This window comes from Meleagris gallopavo, chromosome 6 (assembly GCF_905368555.1).
Source record: "Meleagris gallopavo chromosome 6, MGAL_WU_HG_1.1, whole genome shotgun sequence".
NCBI lineage: Eukaryota > Metazoa > Chordata > Aves > Galliformes > Phasianidae > Meleagris > Meleagris gallopavo.
In genome coordinates, this window is record NC_139409.1 from 50,839,264 (window position 1) to 50,864,135 (window position 24,872).

At 41.4% G+C, this 24,872-nt stretch overlaps 1 long non-coding RNA gene across 1 annotated transcript; it reads left to right on the forward strand.

Annotated features, from left to right (window-relative positions):
* Window positions 1-3,632: 3,632 nt before the first annotated feature.
* On the forward strand, window positions 3,633-24,605 carry LOC146544187 (uncharacterized). Its single transcript, XR_014884050.1, has 2 exons — window positions 3,633-4,164; window positions 19,601-24,605. It is a non-coding gene; the product is annotated as an uncharacterized LOC146544187 (long non-coding RNA).
* The last annotated feature ends 267 nt before the right edge of the window (window positions 24,606-24,872 follow it).

The following is a 24,872-nucleotide window of genomic DNA, read 5'->3' on the forward strand; positions in this document are numbered from 1 at the left end:
GCACCATCCTCTCTCTTAGACTGAAATACCCCAGGCTGAACAGGTCTGACAAAACTCCACACAGAACTGTTTCCTGTAGCCCAACTACCTTAAGGTGTATGGAGACAAGCTGCTCCTACTGAGCTACAACATGGAGCAGGTGTCGCAGTGTGGGAGTTGGACAGAAGCACAAACTACACTGCTACATACTGTTGATGGATGAGACTTTTCAAAACACTGAGTGCCTTGTGCATGCTCAACAGCTGGTACCTTTACAGGACCACTGTTTCCTACAAGTGCTGGGTTCTTTGAAAATTAGGCTGCTTTCTGGCAAACCCTCAGTGGTACTTTTCAAAGAGGGTTGCTAACAACATTCATTATTTCCTGATAAACTTATTACTACAGTAAGTAGCTCAAAACTTTTTATTTTTTATTTTTTGAAATTTGACAAATACAGCATACATGAAACTCATAGATGTGCTGTGATCCATTGGAAAATAGGATCAGCTAGCTGGCAGGAATCCATGCCCACAGACTTCGTAAATTGAAGGCTGTACAGGAAAGACTTTGTCTTTGACCACAACACGAAATTGCTTCCGTTTGTTCTTGTTTTCTGTTCTCATTTCATGCTACTCAGCTCTCCCTTTGTGGAAATCAGGAGGAAAGATAAAGAGATGCCATCACTTGTATAAAATGTTACTCCAGAGATCTCAGCCTAGACGGAGGAAGCCTCAACTTGGTGTGACTCTGAATGTATTTACTCCTGCATTTTGCAGTTCATACAACACCAGTGCAGACAAAGCAGAAGACAGCACTCCTAGGTTGCGTAAGCTGCTCAGGGACTGACTCACTGTGTCACTGTGGCAAACACCATAAGCTTCAGGTGTCTCAATTCACACTTGCAAAAATAAGTGGCTACATACTTCCTGCTTCCTACTTTACTGGAAGAGAGTGACATTTAATGACTGTAAAATGCTCTGACGGCCAAAGATGAAATGTTACTTAGGCATGAAATTCTCCAGCTGCAATACACACGTGTGATGAAGCATGACAATGTGCTCAAGAAAAAAAAATGCATTTTGAAGCCTAGCACAGGGTGTGTTGTAGGACTAGCAGAATAATTATAGCAGCCACAGCTGGCATTTATTGTAAAATTTAAAAAGCTGTTAACAGGTCATTAATAATCTGTGACTACCTGCTTTAATAGTACTCTTCAGTCAACAGGCATGAGAGCAAGGGGGTGGAGGAAATGGGTCACACCTTCTCCCAAGTCACCATAGAAGGCCGATACCTTTCTTCTTCATCACTTTGAAACCTGCTTGTTTACTTCCTCCTGGTGGCTCTTCTGACTGGATCTTCTCTAACTGCTACCTCACATAGCCTTCCAGTCAAGATGGTAAGGACCTTTGTGAGGGGAAGCCAGCAACAGTGTCTGCACTGAGAGCCTGCTCTTGGTGATGGCCCTGATGGGGCCCTGACCCCTGCCCTGGGATGACTACTTTCATTCCTCATAGCTCCCCAGCATGCTCTCCTGCTTTTCAAGATTATTTTGCCTGCAAGGCGTCTCTCTGCATTTACACCACAGAGCAATTTGTTCTGTCTCGTCTTGCTCCTCGCCTTCAGTGCTTAGGCAGATGGTTGAAGAAGAGAAAAGCAACTTGTTTCCTTGCTTCTTCCAACAAACACATGCTCTGCAGAGCAGACAGATGCCTTAAAATCAGATACAGGGCATTAATTCATCTTTTGGGTTCAGCTGTAGCATGTATAAAGCATTTGCTGGCTCTGGTCTAATGCTTTTTGACATTGTCAGACCCTCTTCAGTGAACTTCTGCCTTGAAACCAACTTGACAGCAAGTATTGTTCCACATTTATTAATACCATACACGTCATCTTCAAACTGACTTGTTTCAAAGCCAGGCATCAGCTGTGTTCAGCTCTGGCTTGAAAAAAATGTTCAGACAACAACACAGACCTCCTGCTACTGCCAACTAAATAGATAAATAAGCAAACATATGCCTTTACCATTCTGCTGCTACATCTTTTTACCATTTCCATCTCTATTTTGTAGTTTATTTATATTTTTAAATCGGGGTTTCAGATTTTCAAATACTCACTTCCCTGTGCTCTCCCCTCTTTGGCTTCTTTAGGAAAGTGGGTTGGTTGTTTTGTTTTGGTTTGTTTGTTTGTTTTTTCAATTTGCTCCTTTCTCTCTCTTTTGGATGCAAACTTAAATTCCAGAAACTTGAGTCTACGTAACAGATAATTAATTTCAGAAATTGTTTTTCTTTTCTTTTTTTGTTTTTATTCTTATTTCAGAATGTAAACGCTTTGTTACTATAGCCACTACAATTTTCTATTATTCTTAAAATGTTCAGCTTAGTGGGTTATGTTTACTTAGTCAAGAAACTGATGATGCCCATGACAGGACCAGAGTGTTTGGTTAGCAGCAGGGAAGAAAAAAAAATCAATAACTCCAAGCGTTTGGCAGCTTTGTGGGAAGGAAAACATTTGTATTCTCTGGTTTAAATCAATGACCTTATTTTCTATGCTGTTCCAACAGGAAATTATAAATTCTGTGGACATTATTTGCACAGTGCCTTTCTGCAATACACTTGCATATTCTTGGGCAGAGTAAGATGTTAACCCCAACAGTGCTTCTCTGAGGTCTCTGTCAGCAAAACCCAGACCCAGCTTGGAGTGTTCAAGCTGCAAGCACTTTGTATTATTCTAAGTGGAGGCAGAATAGAGCATGATGTAAAATGATTTCCTTCTTAGTTTTTTTCAACTGCACCATAAAAAAGTGAAGGCACTATTATTTCATCATAGTACTGTCTACTGCAGAGTATGAAAGCACGTAACCTGTCAAAACATTATATTTTCAATATGATGGAGAGAAACTTGCCACTTCACATTAAAGCTGCAATTACCCCTTGGTTTCTTGTTTATCATTATTGCCCTAAGGTGCCAGGTATGGTTTGAAAGCACTGCGCCTTTGCTTGACCTCTACTTAGCATTACAGACTTCATGTCTACAAAAGTTTTAACATCCTCTATCCTGTCCTTTTACTAAATGCACTTAAGGAAGAAAAAGAAATTGCCCACTTGTGCTATTGCCCACCACTACACCAAGTCCACATTATTTATTTCTTAGCATACCAGAGAGCCACCCTTCAAAGACAAGCTAGTTTTACAAGATCAAGAGGGCGTGCAAACCTTTTTTCTATTTTATTTATTTATTTTTCTTCAATGTGATCACAGCGCAGCCCCAAAGCCTGGGATTCTTTTTCATGCCCACAGTGTTGCATCTTTCTGCACCAGCAAATGGCACTGTAGAGCTCCTGAGTCTAAGCACCATCCTTTACATGTTTACCTTCATCCTCTGCAGGAGATTAATGTGGTTTATCAGTCTGAAAAACATGTTTATAGGACCAGAAACCACTACAACCTGAGCAATCTGCACTGGAATTAAATGTCATGAAATTTAGATATCCAAATTTGTCTGCTTTGGTTTTACTTGACAAGTTCTTTCACAGTAGTTCTCAACATCCCTCCTCTGCTTCCAATGCCATCTGCACAAAGCGGCAGTCAAGAGGTGATACCTGAAGTACTGTTATTAGTTATTTCACAGGTCTTCCTAGAACACAGAATAAAATACTATTCTGAGTGGCTGAAGTGAAAGCAATATGTAATCCCAGCATTCATGCTTTTTTCCTGTTGTCAGATGTAAGGCTGTTGATCCTGACCTCACCAAACTTTGTCCTTCCTGCTGCGCATTCTATACGTTCACTGAGGCCCCTTCCAGAGCTGTTGGGTGCTAGAGCACCATGAGTGTTGTCAGAGTTTTCTGTTCCTAGTTGAGGGGAGAAGGTGTCTCACATTCTCACGACAGACAGAGCTCAAAGCAGAATCCAAGAACGGCTGAGGCTGGCAGGGATCTCTGGGTCCATCTGCTCCAACCCCTGTTCCAGCAGACATCCACAGCCGGGTGCCCAGGCCCACGTCCAGGCAGCTGTTGAAGATCTCTGAGGAGACCCTACAGTGTGTGCCAGAGCTCATCACCCACACTGCACAGAAGTGCTGCCTGGCATTCAGAGGGAACCTTCTGCGTTCTGGTTTGTGACCACCAACTCTCGTCTTGGCACCATTGAAAACAGCCTGGCTCCATCTTTTTCACACCCCCTTTCAGGTATGTATACAGATTGATAGGTTACCCAGAGAGGTTGTGGATGCCCCCTCCCTGGAAGCATTCAAGGCCAGGCTGGATGGGGCTCTGAGCAACCTGGTCTAGAGGGTGGTGACCCTGCCTATAGCAGGAGAGTTGGACCCAGATGAGCTTAAAGGTCCCTTCAAACCATTCTAGGATTCTAAGTTTTCTTGTGAGCCTTCTTCCCTCCAGGCTGAACAGTCCCAGAAAGTAGAATGCTAAAAGAAAGGATGAACTTTGTAGCTATTGTTCAGTTGACTTACTTCTATGGAGTGACTCAAAATCAAATGGGCGTTTCTTTCCCTGCTGCTTTTCCTCCCTTCCCCACACACATGTCCTAAAATGCCATGCTGTCACCCTTCCCTGTTGAACACCACATACCTGGAATCTTTCTATATCACAAGAAATGCTTTAATCTGGAGAGTAATGCAAATAGAGTAGCTCACTTCAGAAAAATGAACTGGTATGGTTAGTTTTATGCCTTGGACTGGTTTGTGAGTGATTTATGATTACATCCAAATAAAACATAATCAGAAACTGTGGAGTGATAGTGGTGCATGTACAAAGAAGAGTGGATAGTCTTCCCATGAGAAGAACATCCAGAGGAGCTCCTGTTATACACAGGAAAGTATAGCTCATAATCCAAGTCTTTTGAGGTTGTGAAAGGTGTGTTATGTGACTAACTCATTTCACAAATATAGGACAAGCAATTTTCATAAGGGAATAAATTATTTTCCCAGGTAATTTGTTTTTAATGTTAACCTCTTAAGGCCATGTGTTTTCTAGTATGCAGAAAAATGGTAAAGAAGAAAAAATGCTGATAGACCTAAAAACTTAGCTTCAAAACTGAAGCTTGTGGATTTTTGATTTTGTAATATATATAAAATATATGGTCTTTGAAGTTTTCTTCTCAGAAATCAACCATGTGATATATGTGGTCTGTTTACAAATATATATATATAATTATTTCTGGGAAAACAGAACAAAAGAGAATAAAAAATACAAACCTATACCTTATACCACAGGAAAATGTGATTTAGTGCTGCAGTATTCAGGGTACTTAGATGGAAATTTTGCTCAAAAAATCTACACCAAATTTAGGGCATGGGTTTACCATTCTGCTCTGGTTTTGCATTGCTCTTAAATGTACTGCTGTATTTGTATGGAATTGAATGAGATAGCAAGATTCACTCTTTCTTGAGTTTTACACAGCACTCGGACTTTGCTGAGTTTGTGAAACAGCCTGATGCATTTTTTTTTACACTTATAACATTAGTAACAAGGATCCACGCTCCATTTCTTCAGTATACATCCAATCGTTTTAAATGAGGTATAGCTATCAGAGAAGATAGGATGGGACTGCTTACTCTGTGGATGTACAAACAATAAGAGAGCAAAATTGGCTGATAGTTACACAGAGCTAAAACTTACCAGATCCATTCCTCTGCCCAAGGCTGGCACAGAAAAGAAGAAAATTCATCTTCTTGTGTCCTCTACATTGTGATACATCCTTGAGTGTCTTATTTATTCTTCATTTGAGTTGAGTACTCCTTTCTAAAAGGACATTCTCCTCCACCTAGCAGCTAGGTAAGCAATTGGTGCTATATTCTGGCTTGGAAGTTCCTATAAGCACAGGATTTTCCCCTGGGGATGTTTTGTCTGGGTCTTTTTATGATGCAAAGGTCTTACTGAAAGAAAGAACTGGCATTACAAGGTCTGGGTACCTTGTTGAGAGATGAATACTAGTTGCCATATATAAAACCCAGTCCTAGTGGGGAAAGCAAGAAGAAAACAAGCAATCATTTCTAACATCTGCAGCAAGCTGTGCTCCAGACTGCCTTTCTTCCTCAAATCAGCTTGTTAACTACAATTCAGTTATGTGCAATTCATGATTTACAGGACTGAGAGTCTAAGGCAGTTTTACTGGTGAAAGTAACAACTTGCTCATTAAACATTAATAGCAATGTTTTAATTAGTCCCAGGGTTCTGGTAGAAAGCTAAACCCTTCCTTCAATAACCAGCAGTTACAGATGCAGTAAGTGTTAATAACCTAATAGGAAGCAAACTAGGCAGGCATACATTCCATCACCCAGAAAATAGGTCTCGTGTAGCTTTTTGATGGACTCATGGTGCTCTAAACAAAACAAAACAAAACAAACAAAAAACAATGTTGTTTTTTAATATGAAGAGTTGGGTTTTTGCAGCACATGACACAGCATTCCCATAGTTTACACTTTTTCTCAGCTGTGATGGTTAATGTGCTTTCTGTTACAAAGTTTGAACCTGAAAATGTCACCTGGCTTACCAACAAGGAGGGGAAGAAATTCAGATCAGAGCAGCAACTATTGTCAGACTTTTAGCACTCTGTACTCAGAACTTAAAAGAAGATGAAACATAAAAAATCACAAGAGATTTTAAACAGCTTTGTTTCTGGTATGGGCTTTTCAAGCCACAAATGGACTTCCATGAAAAGAAGCAGTAGTATGCATTGAGATGAGGCAGGAGTGGGAAAGGGCTGTGTATTTAAGTGTGACACCAGAAGGGATTTGCTGGGAACAGCAAAGGAACAAAGTTTTATCAAATCTTGGCCTAAAGGCCAACTGGAACAACCAGCTGATTTTCATCTCCCTGCAAAATGGTAGCAGTCACTTTCACTGCCCCTCCTCCCTTAAAACTACAGTCACCAGGATTTTAGTTGGGGGAAGCTTTCTCTTACAGGAAGTCTAGTAAATTCCAAGGAAAACTACAGATGAAGTTTTTGAAACATTCCCACATCTCTAGGGACAGAGAATTTTCACTTTGATATGTAGTATCTCTTTCTGGTCCTTTTATTTCCTTGTCAAAAAAAGAGACTCACTGTTCATTTCAGTAACTGACCAGTATAGGTGTTGCTGTACTTTCTAGCTTAGGAAGGAAACTGAAGTTGCTAAAAGAAACTTTTTGTCATCTCCAAGAAGCAAGACGGTTGGGGCAGGGCTTTTCTAGTGATCCACTGTGGTTTTCTGGACTCAGCACTGCTGTAACGAAGGGAGTTTTTGAAATAGAACCCCACATCAATGCAATGTTGGAGTGTTCTAAGAAGACCTCATTTACTGTACTTTTAGTGCAACAGAGAGAGATCTGGCAACATAAGTGTTGGCTGTACACCATTGTGCTCTACAGGTCTTTCCCCTGGTTTTATCTAAAACAATTGTATGATAGGCTATAACTAATTATTTTAAGCTCAGTTGTGCTTTGGATGCAGATATCTGAGGCCTAACTTGCCATACTCAGATAGAAGCTCAATGCCTTAAATCTAAATTTTCAGGCAGCTGAGGAAGCAGACTGTTTTTTGACCTGTGCAACACTGCGTAACAACTACTTTTTGGTGCCACTCCCACCACTTGGTAGCCCCAGTCCAGCTAAAAACCTATGATGGTGGTTCTTATTCAGACTCCACCTAGAAGAAAAGGGAAAATGCAAGTGCCTGGGTATGTAATAAAGGAACAGGAAGAATATTTAGTCAGTTTTTAAGGATCTAGCGTCCATTTGCCTTCTTACCTCAAAACGAGACCTAGTAACTGTCAGACCAACTGCCTGTGTTTTCCTTATAATCAATTCACAGTAAAACAAGGTGTTTTGAGATGAAATTAGTCTCCTCAAACCCATTAGGGATCTCCTGCAGCTTTGTCCAGCCTCATTCACAAAAAAAGTATGAAAGTTATCACACATTCTTAGGCATGAAATCACAACTACTCTATAGGTTGTCTAAGCAGTGATAGCAGTACTTGTGAAAAGCAGGTAATACACCAAGGATTTAAATCCTTCAATCAACACAGAATATGAAACATAGTTTTCATAATAGACACTTCTCCTGTATAACTCTTCTTCTGTGGGAGCAAAGAACAACCTATCTCAGCCCATGTACCAGGAGCTCTTGTTTGGCAGTAAATCCAATTTTTTTAAGTAGCCTGAAAGTAGATACATTAATTCTTCTAGTGACACTTCACATTTACCAGTCTCCATGCATGCAGGATGTTTGCTTTGTACATGTAGCAGGAGGTACCATTTTTAGCAGAGCTGCCATTTTTAAAGATAAAACATTTCATGCTGTAGTCAAGATCTTTAAACTAGTAAGTCCTGTGAGAAGTGGAACAAGAAAGCTGGGAGTCTTCCAGATTTCCACATCTGTCCCTGGATGTGTTTAAGAGCCATTTGGATGTGGTGTTGGGAGATATGATTTAGCAGAGGGTTGTTAGAGTTAGGGTACTATGGTTAGGCTGCGGTTGGACTTGATGATCCTTGAGGTCCCTTCCAACCTGAGTAACTCTACGATTCTATGATTTGGGCTCCTCAGATTCCTTAGGGCCAACTGAGAGCACATTTCCATGAAGGCTCTCCTTTACAGAGCAGATCAAGTCTCTCTTCATTACCCAGCCACCTGCTCCCATAAAATTCTTAATTCCTTCAATCACTGGAAGACTCTGTGGCTCTACGTCAGATCTGGTTATAATAGGAAAGAAGGTTCCCAAATGATATATATGTACACGTACACAATGCACACACCAAGAACAGTCTTTCAAGTCTCACTTCTTCAAGAAACCAGCCTTAAGCAGAGAATCAGTTAATATAAAGCCAGGTCATTTTCAAGATAGCTGTTAAAAAGTTCGTTGAACTTAACTGTGAGCTTTTAACAGAGTTGTATTCTATGGCATCTCAACAGGACCTTCTTGAGTAATCCCTGTACGTAAAATGTAATGTTACACTATCACCACAGATTGCTCCAACAGATGTGAGACTTCCATCCGTTGGACATTAGTCTTTATTAATAGGACACTATTCCATTGAACTGCGGTGACATCTTTTGAAAACAAGTTTTATATCTACTGTATTTCTTTTGGACAAAAAAATCTGATCAGCTGCATTCCCAGCTGTATGTTTTGTTTCTCCTGGCCTGCTGTAAGTCACAGCTGCTTAGAAAAACAGTGAGTTATGTCAACTACTAGTATTTTCTACAGTGTATATTGCATCAGCTTCCCTCAGAAACATGTCTGAGCAGATCCTTTTTCTTGCCTTAGTCTTTCATAATGTCCTTCACATTTCTCTTTCAATATTTGTTGTTCCTTTCTGTGGAAGCACAGTTGCTGACATTTTAAGGAAAGGTTGCACAGCAAAAAGGTCACTACTGGAGAGTTTTTTGTGCCCCATCCCATGCTCCTAGAGAGAAAACTGCAAGACACCTTTGGAGAAAAGTCCTTTAGAAAAACCTACAGCCTTTGTTGCTGGTTTCAGAACAAGAAAAGGAATTTGGAGCATAAATTACATTAGCCATTTTAATTCTAAAAGTAAAGACATAAGGAGGAAAAAGAGTAAAAGAAAAAGCAAAACAAGGACAGTAAATTCAACACACTCTGGAGCAAGTAAAATGGCAAACGTCTAAATTATACCCTCATCCCCAGTCTTTAGGCAAGTGTGCCCCTGACCAAATTGTTCAGTCTCTTTGCTTTCTTCTTCACAAGTTAAGTCCTTATGAAATGGCCTTTTAAGTCAACAGACATTTGTCCTAAATGTCCTCTAAAGATTATGTACCAGAGCCAACTGAAGCTGCTGGGAGTCATGATTCCAGTTTACAGGCAATTTAAGAATGAAGTATGTTAAGTTTGACAATAAGATTTGGAATAATCTGCAAATGCAGCCTACAGAAAAAAAATCTATATATAGACACTTCCAACCTTAGGTGTATATGCTTGGAAGGCCTTAATATACAAGCTCAGGCAGCATGTGAGCTGGCTGTTTTCTGTTTGTTTATGTGGGTTCTCTTACAGGCCCTCATTCCAGCAAGGCAGTGTGAGCAATTGACTGATGTGGGCTGTTATGGTGAATCAGCTGAAAAGCCTGTTGAGGATGCTTATTTGGACCGAAGCTAAATGGCTGAATGTAGAGTTGGGAGATATCATCTACTGAAAAGTGGCTCCACTATTCTAAACACAGTGGTTCCACATGATCTCCTTGAGTAGTTCCAGTCTTTCTGTATAAATAAGAAGGAAAACTACTTCACAATCTAGGAAGAGAAGCTCAAATAAGTGCTACTACCAATGGCAAGCATATGTTCTTGGCCTATCTGAGAGCCCACTGAGGTCAAACAAGACCTTTTCATTAACTGCAGTGGAGTCTCTATTACACTCTATTAGCATGATCTGCTTAGGATTAAGCATTTCTTTCCATGCCATGGGACTCAATAACGATTCAGCTCAGCAAAATGCTAAACAATCTGTGTCATGTTTAACAAAAAGGGTAACTGAAGCACCCTGTATCCTGCAGAAGTGCTCCCTGGGTTTCTGTTTGTTAAGGGATCTGTGAAAAATAAATGAAAAAAGCTATTTTGTGCAGGCTTAAATTTGGCACAAATAGGCCTACAACTTTCTTGGAAGACTTCTAAGGGGAGGGGGAGTCATAAATAAAAAATAAAAAGAAAAAAAAAAAAGATTAAAAAGCACTGCACTAGAACAGTAAAGTCTAATTCATAATTTCTAATCTATAAATTCTCTCTAGGGTCACTAAACAGAGAAGATAGCTAAAGCAATGGATAATAAAATAGCCAAGCCTGGGATATCCAGTTGATGGTATATAAGAAATGCTAAAAGAATAGGAAATTATTAAAGCGGAGGGCAATATTTCATTTATTATTCATCTGGGATTTCTGTTTAGGAAATCACTAATGCACACTCATAATGAATACTTAGAAGAGTGTGCAGGCAGAAACATGTTTGTTACCCAAAGGAGTATGACTAGTGCTGAATGTTTCTCTTACTAATCTTAGAGCCCAAACTTCACTTCAGAATGGGAGGTTCCATTTTCACACTTAATTGCAGAATCAGACATGTGGAGCTTTTCCAGGAACAATTTGGGTTTTCATTTATTTTGTCCAAAAAGAACATCAAAGAATATTAAAGCCTTGAGCACCAGCTCTGAACTTGGTTTGCTGAACTGCCAGTGGAGCAGTTGGGTTGGGAACTTCCTTCTCTTTTCTGGGATGTAGAGAAAAAAAGGAAAAGAAGGGAAGAAGAAAAAAAAAAGGGGGGTGGGGGGGCATAATCTGCTCCTGTTCCAATTGATTTGTTTCAAGAAATTCTACAGAATTTAATCACTGACCTCTGCTGGACCAGGAAAGGCTTCAGTGCGTACATAAAACAGTCATCGGAGAACAGGTGGAGATCAGATTAGAAGGGAGCATATCAGAACTAGTTGATGCAGTAAGAGGTCCCTGGCATGTCCAGATCCCATGGTCACACAGTGATATTCCCCTCCCAACCTTGCCCTTTTTTACTGAAACCACTTGTGGGATCGTGTGAGCACTTCGATGGGAATCTTAGACGAATAGGCAGCTGCCTCATGCCAACTGATTGGGAAATGTTAGGCATGAGGTGTGTCTACCAAAAGATCTAAATCAGGATCACAATGCCCAACTCAGATGCCTGAAGTAGGCACTGTCAATCCAGGCCGCCCATTCCCTTTTTTTAAATCCAAAGTTGCACGTTTTCCTATTTGTTTTCAGCTGAAAGAGATTTATGTTGTAAAAAGATGTAATAGTTACTTAATTTTGAACGTGCTAAAAATTCCACAAGGACTACTTTGGGTAATGCTACTGAGGAGTACACGTCACATCCAGAAGCCTCACTGAATGAAGGGTTGCTATCACAGGTTATACCATTTGGATTAGTACGAGGCTGGAAGTTGAAAAGGTGGACTTGGGAAAAACAAAATGACATGAAATAGAAAAGGAATTTCTGAGCATACTGAGCATACAGGCCCACCTTTTTACCCCTCCCTCTCCTCCCTTGTCCCCTTGTCCTTTTGTAAAAATCCAAAGCAGCACTGATCATGTCACTACTACTGATCCTTTCTTGAATCCTCCCTCTTCATATGAGCTCATAGTTCCCAGCAAGCCTCTGGGGTGATGAGTCAGTGGCACAAAGAACTGACAGACTGAATGTGGTATTTATTTTCTTCTGCTTTTTTTTTTTTTTTTTTTTTAAAGTGTGGCATTAATCACATCCATAAGCATAGGGGGAGCAGTGATCAAACACACTGCAGCTGGCAGCTCTGAGGATAATGTCTGCAAAGTCTACAGCTTCCAGTAAAAGCCATACACATTTTCATACTCCTTTTTTGCTACAAGGGATTGCTGGATGTTTACTTAGCGACGCACTGTGTTGAAAGTTGAAACATTCATCTTTGAACATTAATTATCAAGGCATGATTGCTTCAAAAATCCACAGCCTGAGGCCAGGGTATAGGAAGTGGAAAATGTAATTTCGGAAAGAGATGAGAACAAATGCTGAGTGTTTTAATTGCAGGTTGGTACAAATGACTAACAGCAGTATTTGTTGTTCTTAACATTAAATTCAAAACTCAGCAGAGTTGCCTTGTTTGTGGGTTTTTTTTTTCTGCTTTGCTTTTTGTAAAAGTCAGAGAAGCCAGTAACTTTTGGAGAGGTGGTAGAAGTACATTTCTAAACATTCAAAAATCTTCAACTACACAGAAAAGAGAGAGAAAAAATTGTTTAGATGCATGCAGACTTGGACAACAGTTGCAGTAACTGCTGGACAGCTACTGTGCTCATTTTGAGTTTCATTTTGGGATGAAGACTGCAGTAATTCTTAGCATCTATCTCAGACTTCTTCAATTCTACTGAAATCTATCTAGAACTACAAACAGATCAAGCTTGTTTTATAATAGGTAGCAGCAGCAGGAGATTAAGTGCTGCTTTTACTCAACATTGCCATACCCGGTGCCTCAACCTGAAGCTGACAGAACCATTGCAACAGCAGTGGTTATCCATTTTGATTACCAACCTTTCTTGCTGCTGGCAGACTGGGTACAGCATGAGCACCTTTGTAGAGCACCAGAGGCACTTATTTTCCCACAATGGTAGAGAACTCATTCTGTCCACCATCATCTTTCAGTGTTGGCCATGACTGGAGGCATATGATCAAGAGGAGATGTAAATCATGGTCTGGTAGGCTTGTTTCCTGTGTGCCCATAGGACAGGACCTGTGATGATCTTAAAGTTGTAGTTACACACTGAACCTTGGGGCTGCAGAGACTTCTGATGGTGACACACAGCTTTTCTAATGCTGATGTCTACCAGGAACCTCCAGTTCTGCTTCTAGGAGTGCTCAGAAGCCCTTCTGACTTCATAGCACTAAATGGCTTGGTGCCTGCCTTTCTAGGATTGAGAAACAGCATGTGACTTTGTTACCAGAAAGGCCTGGTCCACCAGGTGTATCAAAAACATGCCTAACCTAAGAGGAGTAGAGAGGTGGTGGTGCTGATAGTGCTGGTGTCCCATCTCCTCTCCCCAATTGTTTTTAACTAACAGTTTTGTATTAGAAGCTGCTTCCCCAGAATCTGGGAGATCTGGTTTCAACACTCCATGAATCTTGCTCGTTCAATCTGTATGCTCCTGTTAAATGAGAAATAGCAGGCCATGGTCATTCTCAGCAGGTCTGTACTGTAGACTCCAGCCCACATGCCAGTTTTGCAGAGGGGCTCGTGACCACATCGTTATGTTTGGCTCTACTGAACAGACTGGCTGCAGCCGTGCTGTGTAGCGCTCAGCTCAGATCTCCTCTTTCAACCCTGTGGCTAACACTTGCTATTTTCTGTGCACAGACTTGGTGGTATTTTTCAGTTCAAAGTATGTAAAATAATAATGGGTATAAGCAGGAGGCCAGCAGAACAGTGCTGGGTCAAAACCATGCCAGAATAAAATTGTTGTGTGCTCTAGAAAAAGGATGGGGACAGGGCACAAATAATGCTATAGCCTAATCTGGGATTATATTGAAGCACAATTCTGGTTGTATGGAAACATGTTTGGTGTATTCCACATCTATTTAGTCTGTTTGGAGCAAACCCTGGAGTGAACTACACAGCTCACTTCATTGGCTTTCCCCTGGGAGAAACTGACTGATTTGTTCCAGAAGAGAGCACAAACACTAGCATGAGTGGCTAGGAAACCTGTCCCTGGAGCAAAACAGAAGTTTGCCAAGCTGCTGGGACGGTCACACCATTTTAAAGCAATAAATACTTTGATGGGGCCCACAAAGTTCAGGAAAGGTACCTCTGTTGAACTCACTCCACTAAGGCAGAACATCAAAACTAAGCATAGTGATGTATGGCAGCTATCAGTTGGTGAGGTCAAATAAAAACCATCAGCATTCATTTTCTCACTGTTTCTCTCTCACACACCTTCAAATAACCCAAGTGAGTGTGTGCTGCATTTGTAGAGTGATGCCTGAAGTGTAACATGGCCTGTCAGTGTGCAGGACGTCGGGACTTGCAGTCTGACATCCTCCCTTCTTTTGCCAGCAATTTAGTGACCAATTTTAGTTCTGTTATAGCAAAGGTACATCTGGGAAACTGAGAGGAGTCTCCTATGCCTCTGCTGTTGTCGTTCTTGAATGTTACTTCTTTCTACAGAAAAACAGCTGCCACTACGTTTTCTTGACTCTAAAACAATTGTCAAGGACAACAGATATTAATTCAATTTTAATTAAGTGAATACTATGGGGTTAATTACAGTTATTTAGAGGCAGCGTATGGGATTTGGAGGGCTTTCCTTCTGGTGTTTCTGCACAACGTATTGCCTCTTCCTCTCAGCTCTAATTAGCTGCCTTTTTTTTTCAATAGTCAGCCTCCAACTGATTACTCACTAGCTCCTATTTTGTTCCTCATCAGCAGTTCTCCACCACAGTTGCTACAGAAGTGAAGCAGACTTGCAGTCTGCCTTGCATGGAGTTGGTGATAAAGAATCTATCAGAAGTGGTTTAAACCCCAAACAGGACCCCCTTCTGCCCAAACAAAGAAAAATTTGAGAGGCCCAGCCCAACCTCTGGCATTGTCTAGAAAAGAGATTACGAAGGGAACAAAGGATGTATGACTAGAAACAAGAGGGAACAGCAACATCTGAGGTTGCTGGAGGTCAAAACTCTCCACAGACAGCTCTCTTGTCCAATTGCATGTTCTGCCTTCTTGCTAGTGCATAACACCAAGTGTTATCAACGGGAGACAAGCACGTGGGAAAGGCAGACTGTTCCAGCACTAAGTCAGCTGCACAAGTCTGAACAATTTCTCCTCTTATCTTTATTTTCAACATACATATTTTTTTCCTTCATAGCAAAACCTTTTCAAAATATAAAAGATTATTTGTTTTGAGAACCAGTTACTTTTAGCCACTCAGTGCACATCTATACAGAGCAAGGGTCCTTTCAGCACTTTGTTAAATTACAGGCGTACTGTAAACAGACTGTGCCCTGCTATCAGGAGTTTATTCCTGCCTACTTTTCAGCACCACTACATGTAAATCAATAGCACCTAAGCACCAACACAGAAGAGAGCTTTGAGAGTTACTTTATATGTTTGCTTGTTGGTTTTTTTCCTTAAAAAAAAAAAAAAATCAACACAATCAGCAGACAGCCTGTTGCTTTCACTCAAGTGCATCTCCTGCTTCCTGCCAATGCTCATGAGTGAGTGGCTGCCAAAGAGGGAGTAGAGTGCAGCAGCTGGGGGCTGAAGGTTGGCAGAGGAGCATCAGCCAACTCCCTCTGTCAGGTAGCAGCTGCGTGGGATGCTGCCTGTCTTCTCCTGCCCTTGGCAGCAGCTGGTGCAATGTGGCAGGTGTAGGAGTCTGAACTTGGCTCCTGCTGAGATGAAATGGGGTGAAGAAAAGATGAAAAAGGAGGGCTTTTGTAACCAAAAACAATAATGCTAGGAAGGGAAAATGGGAACAGACCAAGCAACACAGAGAGTAGAATATCCCAAAAAACCCAGCACAGATCTATGTGGTTTCTGAAGATGGAAAATCATTGCCTAAATTAAGAAAGCTTTCTTCCGTCTCAATAAATGAAATGTAAAAGTTAGACTCTCTCTTGCAGAAAAGTCTAACTTGTCTGGCTCTTCAAATGTACTTGAAAATGTTACCCACTTCCCTTTGCAGTGAAATGGTTTCACCTCCCAGGGGCATGAAGCTGAGAGCTCCTCAGTACCATGCTGTCACGAGGCCACCCCTGTAGGCACCACTGCTGACATCTTCAGGTTTCAGGGCCAAAATCCTTCAAGAATTCCCTCTAAAGGAGAAGATAAAGTGATGTCTCTTCTTTTACTATTTAGTAGGTATTTCCTGAGAAATGCATGTCAGGTGGCTTTTTGCTTTCCCAGTGTGTGAAACAACTCAACCATCAGCACCCGTAAACACATCACAAAGTACTCTTTACTAACATATCTGTGCTAGCACCTGCTGAAAGACATCCTCTTAAAAAAAAAAAAAAAAAAAAAAGGAAAAAAGACGGGAAAAAAGAAAGGGAATGATGTATTCAGATAGGTTTTTCTCCACATTAATGGCAAGACAAATTTCGTTATGAGGATGTAAAGACCCCAGTGCTTAAAGCTTTTGATCTTCCCAAGACACAGTTCCTCATTCACTTTGTTAAGATGCTATCTCATCTATGACTACCAGTCACCTCCCCACCAGCTAACCATAGGGGCAAAGCACAAGAACTACACAAAATGAGCACAGTTTTCTTCACAGGCTTAGAGGGAAGGGTTGGGCCCTGGCTTACCCTGTCTTGAGCTAAGAAAGCAGTATCCAGCTGGGAAAAAGTGCCTGGACCAAGGAGGTGTGGACACGCTCAGGCCATCGGTGCCACCTGCTGGATACATGTGCAATAATTTTAGACAGGAAGGTGTCTAATTCAACTACCCCGTCCCTCTTTTCGTGTTTGTGCGTGTCCCCCTCCCATTTAGATCCCTATTTATACAAGACATATCTGCGATTCTGGGGGAGCAGTGCATCAGCAGCAAGGTCAGACTGTGTGCAGCATGGGCAGACTGCTGCCCATCCGACCCTGCCTCTATGGGAAAGTATGTCTGACCAATGAAGCAAAACACTTCCTGCTCTTTGCATTTCCTTTTCTCTGAACATCTCTATAAAACAGCATGAGAAAAGTAAAGAGAGGTTGCTACGTTCAGCTTAAGGGATATCTGTGGGGTTGAGGAGAGCAGGAGCACAAAAGGGGCCCTCACTAACAGCAGTGGAACCATCCCAGGTGCTCACAACTATCCTTCCCACTAAGTACCAGCCTGCAGAGAGGAGTCTGACCCATCTTTCTGCCAGATTAGATTTAACAGCCACGTATGAATGCAGACATCTTGCAGTCTTGCCATGTGTCAACAGCCGTTGCACACTCAAATAAAATTGTTCCCTTCAAAATCCAAACCACAAACCATTGAGTGTGGTTATACCACAGGCATTCCTGTGAGCAAGGCTAAGGTTAGGGAGGCCATCTCATTTCTGAAAAAATCCAAAATTACATCTCGCGAGCAGCAGCTGCAGCTCTAACCATGCCCTACAGCTGCAGAGAGGGAACTGATGACTGTTTCTCAGTGGCAAATTTGGAGAAGATGTCTCCAAGGGATGGTTTAAAACCACAGTTAAGAGCAGCAGATCAGGTGAGAGTTCTGACATTGAAAAATCTGAACTGGTAGAAAGCAAGGAGCCAAAAGGAAGATATATGGGGATGATATGGAAGGCAGGAAGCAATGGAAAGTCATGCTGCAGTGAGACTCCTTGCTGAAGACTCGTCCTTTTGCCCCAAACTAAAACAGAGTGTAAGGAACATGGATTATGTGGAGCTTGAAGCTGGCAAATGCTTGCAACACCCACAAAGCATCTAAAGCAAAGGATCTCAACCCAGTGGCAGCTTTTTTTAGGGATTATTATTATTATGTGGGGTTGTGGCATTATGGGCAAAGTGTCTGACAAAGCGAGCTGGTAATGAAATGTGGTGTTAATGATGTGCTGTATGGAAGCTATTGCTCCTCTATACCGCAAATAGTACTTGTCTCCATTTCAGAGATTAAGGCACAGCAGTGATGTGGAGCCAGGGTTATGGTCCCAAAAGGGTACAGCAGTGGTGGAGCAACGTATTTATTTCAGCAGCTGGTGGAAACAGGAGCAACTTGAAATGTTTTTGTATTCCATTTATTATGAATATGTCAAAGCCTTCCTTTAATATGCACATCATGAAATGTTAAATACCAACTGTGCAGTGATTAAAGACACCTTGTAGCTCTGAAATCCCTGTTAAGATAACATAAGTTGATTTCAGCTGATGATCCAGCTAGGCTGCCAGTTCTTAGAGTGGGGCTCCAGTTCTGTTCCTCCATGTCAGCTTAGTTGCTGAGCAGCTAGCTCAAATTTAAGTACTATTATGCTTTTTTACAAAATAGCTTCACCAGATTTATTTTAATATAGACTTATTGAAAAACAGCAACAGGCTACTTTGCAGACCTGTGTCCTCTGAGCAAGTGATGAAAACAGCAGTTCACTCTCATCAAAATCTAATTCCCGAATCCTAAGCCAGGGCTTAGCTCCCACACCTTTCTGGAAAGAAAACTGATAGCTCCTACCTGGTGTCAACCTCAGCAGGATGTGGCACTCTAAGCCCTAAAGAAAGGGATTAGCAGACCAGTGCTCTGCTCTCTGGCACTGGTACGTAGTACTTGACAATACAGGGGATGTTAAAAGGGGATGTCAGTGGCATCTGTTTGCTCTCATGCTACAACACTAGCGTATTACACATAAACATTTTATAAGTTTGTCTCTGTATCGATTTTAAAAGCATCTTTAGCATGCAAACAGCTGTTTAATGTATTTTGACCTCAAAACAGGGCATTTGCATTAGTATTCCCACTAGAACATTTGTTCTTTCATGTCCATGCATTAAGGCCCTGTTTAAAATCTGTCCATGTCCCTAATCTCCCTGGGGAGCTTTTCCTGAATATTCAATGCTAGTCCACAGCCTGTGACAAAAAGAGGAGGGAAAAGAGACAGAAAGCAGTGTTTATGCATAAAGTTTAACAGCCTTTTCACACACAAAAAAAACATATACAACAGAAAAGTACTACAGAGCCTGGTATGTCCGCTGCAAAGATCTGACAGCGCATGCAGTTTTTCAAGTTAACTAATTTACAATAAGGGCATAGGGTGTCTGAGCTCCAGATGCACACATTCGGGCAGCCAGAGTCATAAATAAAGTAGAAGAGTATGCTCTGACTCCTATGTGGGTATTACAGAAATGTGCTGAAGGCTTAGCAGCTGGGTTTTGCTGTCCCATCTTTTACCTGTGTAACAAAGTAAATGCATGCAGCTGCTTACTGGCTCCTTCAATTCAAAACCTGTGTGTTTGCTCGCATTTGCTCCTGTGAAGATGGTCTAATTTAAGCAGTGAGCAAAATCCTGCCTCCAAGGGAAGGTGATGGCAAAACTCCCACAGGCTCCAGCAGGCTTTGGATGTTGCTCAAAGTAAATGTGACTGTCCAAACCTCGACTAACAGTATAACAAATACTGTAATCAAATTTGTATTCTTTCATCTGCAGATCTGCCACTCTGATGCTGCCTCTGGTGCTGTTGTTGCTCTGCAGTTCTCATGGAAGAGGAAATCAGCAGCATAGTGGCTACCATTCGCTCTACAGCCTTTCACCATGCACACAAATAGCTCTCTTTTGAGAAGGGGCAAGAAATCCGCATCTGAATTTGGAATAAACATCAAAGCATTTCATCAGCAATCACCTTTGTTTTGCTCAATCTATGTGCTGTTCTAATAAACTTCTTATGAAGCAGAAAACTGGAATCTTGAATTTAAAAGAGAGCATATGAGATAGCAGAAAATTCTGACTTTCAAATTAGTTTGCCAGTTGAGAAATTAACTTTTCCCTCATACAGAAGCTTCACCATCATCATCCAGACTATCTTTCATAAACCTGAGGATTCTTTTTGAAGCCAGATTGATGTTTGTGCAGATTACAAGGAAATTTTACAGTCCATTTTATCTCTGATGCACGTAGTCAATACTTGCTGTTAACTGACTACACACACACATATATACAGAAACAGACATGCATATACAGACATGCTAAGAACATACTCTGACATGTTCTGATGAGGAATTAAATTGGTGAAGTCAGATTCCTGGCCTCAGCAGACTCTAGAAACCCAAAGCTGTATACTTGGCTGACTTCGGGAAAAGCCAAACCAAGCCACCCATCTCTAGATTAGTATTTCTGGCAAATCAGTTCCTCTGTGTCTTTCTTAATCTTTGACAAAGTACACCTGCTCACCAGTACTACTCAGTTTGAAACACAACCATTTGGGTGGCCATGTACAGCTTGGGTACTGTGCACGCCCACTATTTACCATGCAAACTCAATACCCCATTGCAAAAGGATCTGTCCTTTCAGGCCTCAGGTCCTCTTGTCAAAAAACAGACTTGGCACTGTGTTAGACTCACTCCATTTCAGAACCAGGGAATATTTTTTTCCTCTCAAGGTTGGATTTAAAACAAGATTTTCCAGCACTAAGACAGGGGGAGGAGACAGGGAGAGGAACATACAGCTGAGACCCCCTTCCTTGTAACACATCCCCAGCTTCCAGTTGCAGCACTGCTTTGTAATACAGCAGAGAAAGAGGGAAGGAGGAAGAAAGGAATAAACGAATTTGAGACTGATGGCTCAGACTCTCTAAAGAGTAAGCTTAAAGAAAGTTTGCTTTGTCATTGGTGGGGCTCTGTTTGTTTACTCCCTTTTAGACGGGGTCATCCTGATTCTTTTCTCCATTTAATATTACATAACCAAGTGGCCAAGAGGAAGCTGCCTCATCTATCATAAAAGCACTGTGCCATAGTCATAGGAGGCTACTGTTCAAGACAAAGCCAAGAAGTCTGCTTTTAAGAATGTGCTGGGCTGTAATTCTGAAGAATGCATTTATTAGCCAACTCCTGTTTTCATAAGCTGCAAATCAAGACACAGCTCCCTTCAGTACTTGACTGGCTTTATGAATCATGAGCCTTGTAGTGCACAGCCATGATACATTGTTTCAGAAATAAAATTGTTTGTTCAGTAGTAGAACACCCCAGTTCAGCCTTCTCTTCTGCAACTGCTGGTTAGTCTCAAACCGGAAAGAAATAACCCTGGAATGACACAGGCATTTAATGTCCTCTCAGTATCCATCAGACTCATATAAAAGCATCATGGTGAGTTTCCATGTCTGACAGCTGCTTAATTAAGCAACATCTTCCTCTCCATATCTGGCTGCTTTGCAAAATGAGGCAGCTAAGTAGAACAGGCCTGGGACAGTCAGTCGTGTGACATTTTTAAATGTTGGGGGAAGTGGGTAAAGGCTTACCAGATATCCCTTATTTCACAGCAGGGAAAAAAAAAAAAAAAAAAGCAACAATGGCTAGCTCTGTAACAAACCACAGGTCTATGGATTTCAATGGGTTAAAACTGGCCTCCATCTAGCTACACACTTGTCCCACAGGTATTAAACAGGAAACTTCTAAAGCTTAAAAATAGTTACAGTTATGTGACTTACTCTTGTAAAAGGTTTTTTTATCGTGTACATGAAGACTAAAAGCTTTCCTCCTTTGAAATGTTATCTCTGTTTGACTTCCTCTATAGCACAGCAAGTCTGTTTTTCTCTCTTGCACAGGCTGTGGGTTGAGTTTTGTTTTGCTGTTTTGTTCTTTCACAAATCAAGCTGTCAGCAACTTGGGAAGTACATCAGTAAATGGGACACATAAGAACTCTGTTCTGAGACTGCATTGCTGCCCCCACTAAAGTCACCCTTGGAAACAAGAGCACTTGAGAATATCTTAGCACACAGTGAAAAGCTGCTTGCCTTCTACAGTTTATTTAGCTGAAAAGAAAAAAAAACATAATTCAAGTAAAAAGCCCCAGAGATTTGAGATGGTCTAAGTATGCACGGTCTCTGCTGATCTTCCTCCTACTGCTGCCACAACCTCTAAAGAACACTGTGTGAAAATCTGCTTTGGCGAGGACATCTTTTGGCTGGGGAGATAAGTCTAGTTTTCTTGGTCTGATATGAAAGCCAAACTATAATCTGTGCTCTTCTGATGCTGCCACAACCACACTGGAAGCTCAGAGCCCTGCCCAGCACTGAGAGCCAAGTGAAACAAAGCCAGCAGCTGCACGAGCTGCTCCACCAGCTGGTACCTGCCTGGGGTACCCAGCCTCAAGGTCTGTCTCTCCAATCCCAGATGCCCCGCTTGGCCACGAGTTCCCAAGTGGTGCAGACTCCCCGGTCTCACTGATCCTGGAGCTGAGCCCCAGCACCAAATGCACTGTGCTCAGCAGCCTGGCCACGCAGTGACCTGTGCAACTGCAGAAGTTGCACTTCTTGGCAGCTCTGAGTCATATATTACACGAGGAGCAGCTCCTGAACACACACTGGTCTTTCCACTCTGTCCCATGGAAAGGACATGAAAGCTTTTGGTGTGCAGAAAAAGGACCAAAGTGAGCTATAATTAACTCTCATGACTACAAAGGTTAACAGCTTCTGCAGTTGCAAAAAGAATCAGATGCAGCTGAGCTGGGAAAGAACTACAGCAGAACAAGTATTGCCTGAGAGCAAACACTGCCAGGGAGCTTGTTATAGAGTGAAAGGCTACGTTCGTAGGCTAGAGCTGTCTACTGAACCAATAGATCACCCTGCTGTGGGCCAAGGTACACTGCATGACCCTTCGATCTACTGACCTACAGACCTACCAGAGTGCTTTTTTTCAGAAACTGAAAAAACAAAAACCCCAGAGAATTTTTCTTACATAATCTGTTCTGACTTTTTTGGTACCATTCTTTCCACAAGGTAGTAGGAATGAATCTTGTATGAAAAAGGAACCTAAAAAGGCTTTACTTCAGCATGAGATGCTTACATTCAGGATGATTATGTGGTTTGCAAAGCAAAAATGAACGGATACATTAAAAGATTTATGGTAAATTAACATGTGACTGTTAACCCTTACTCATATCTCAGTCAGGACATCCAAGCTGCAGTGCACAACGTGCCCCTACAGTTTCTAACACTTTAAGAGCACCGCAGCCTTTCAGCCTCAGGAGCTGGCCTGCTGCTAGCAGCGTGCTCTGTCACCTCCATGTGCCACTAACTTAAAATACTAGGACAATGAACACATGCTGCCCATGTTTTGTAAGAAACAGAGGAAAAGAGCTGGGATTTGGGAAATGTTTTTTTTTAAGGCAGCCAACATTCACTCTGAAAATTAGAAGTAAAATGTATTCTGATAATCACCAGAAAAAAAACTATATCTGACCTGGAAACACACATGAAATAATGAGTAAAAATTTCTTTTCTACATGAACTGCTTTACACTGATTATAAACTTAAGGGATTTGCCAGGGATTAAAGATTCATCTGTCAGCTGCTGTGTCCTTTAATAAGCTTCTTAACATCTATACTGACAGAAGCAGCATGTCCCCAATTTAGCAGACCAGGTTGCCTCTGTCCAGGCTTCAGTGCAGCTCCTGGAAACTGGAAAAAGCATTAAATGCAGTGATTCTTTTGCCTTCTTCCAGGAAATAATCTACTAAATAGATTTGTTTCAAACTTAGTTTTTGTGGAGTGGACAATAAAAGTATTAACTAGATTTCCAGCAGCTGCACAAAGTGCGTGGCTCTTCACGCTCTGCTGAGAGGAAATTCATACAACAAAAACCGGTGTTGCAGTGGGCTGTCGCATGGTCTTGTACCTCCTGCCTTAGATCAAGTGCACAGAAAGCTGCTTCTCGAAGACTTAGCCCTGTAAGCATGCCCTTGTTTTTTGAAGTATCTGACAGCAACAGTATCCGCCACAGCTGGCACAGCAGCTCCTTAGCCCTGTCAAGTCATCTTAAGCTCTGTTTTGCATCCTCACCTGTAACATGTAGATGCAAAAAATTATTTCACCTTTCTAGGTAAGTATTCTTCTCCTTTTTAAACGGTACACTTCTTAGGACAGAGAGCTGTCCATATACTTAGCCACAATAAAGCATAAAGCACCCTTTGCTTTAATTCTTTGCAATCTTTGGGTAACAGTCACTAAGAGGCTGAATACTTTTTGCTTAATAGCATTTATAGTTCAAACCAATGCAACACAAACCAGGCAGGTTCTGACACTGGGCCCTTAGCTTCACCTGGTTTCCATCCTCCTATCTTCCTATGTTCTGGACAATTCCAAGCAAGTTCCTTGCTGGTCTTACATGTTTTATACAATCTTACACTGCAGAACCGTGCAAGTAAGGAACCGTAATAACAATACTAACTGTTTAGTTTTGACAGGATATAGCTATTTTTACTGGATTACATTTCTGGCATAGCACTTAAAACACCAAATGATTTGACACCTGTAATTTTATACTTGGAATAACACTAGGTATTCATACTTCTTTTGTAAAATAAGATAAAAGCAAACACTGCATATATTCTCATTCCAGTGCTGCTGTCTAGCAACTATTTGCCTGGGGGGTGAGGGGGAGAAAAAAAAATACTGTTGCATTACAGAATATGTGGAAAAATAAAAGCTATGGAAAAGAAATTATTAAGTATTTGACTTATTCCCCTGCTAGCACTAGACTGCTTTCTGCAGCATGTTTCAGTGTTACGTCCAGTCTGGTTTTACAAGTTTCACATTACTTTCATTTATACCTTTACTACAGTGCTGAGTCCAACGCACTTTGATACTGCTTACTTTCTTCACCTTTCAACTATAAGTCTCAGAAATAGACCAGCTGTTCACATAGCCTGCTCTAAAACTACTGAAAAAAGTCTGGACTTCTTCCACTGACTTCAACAGGCTTTGGAT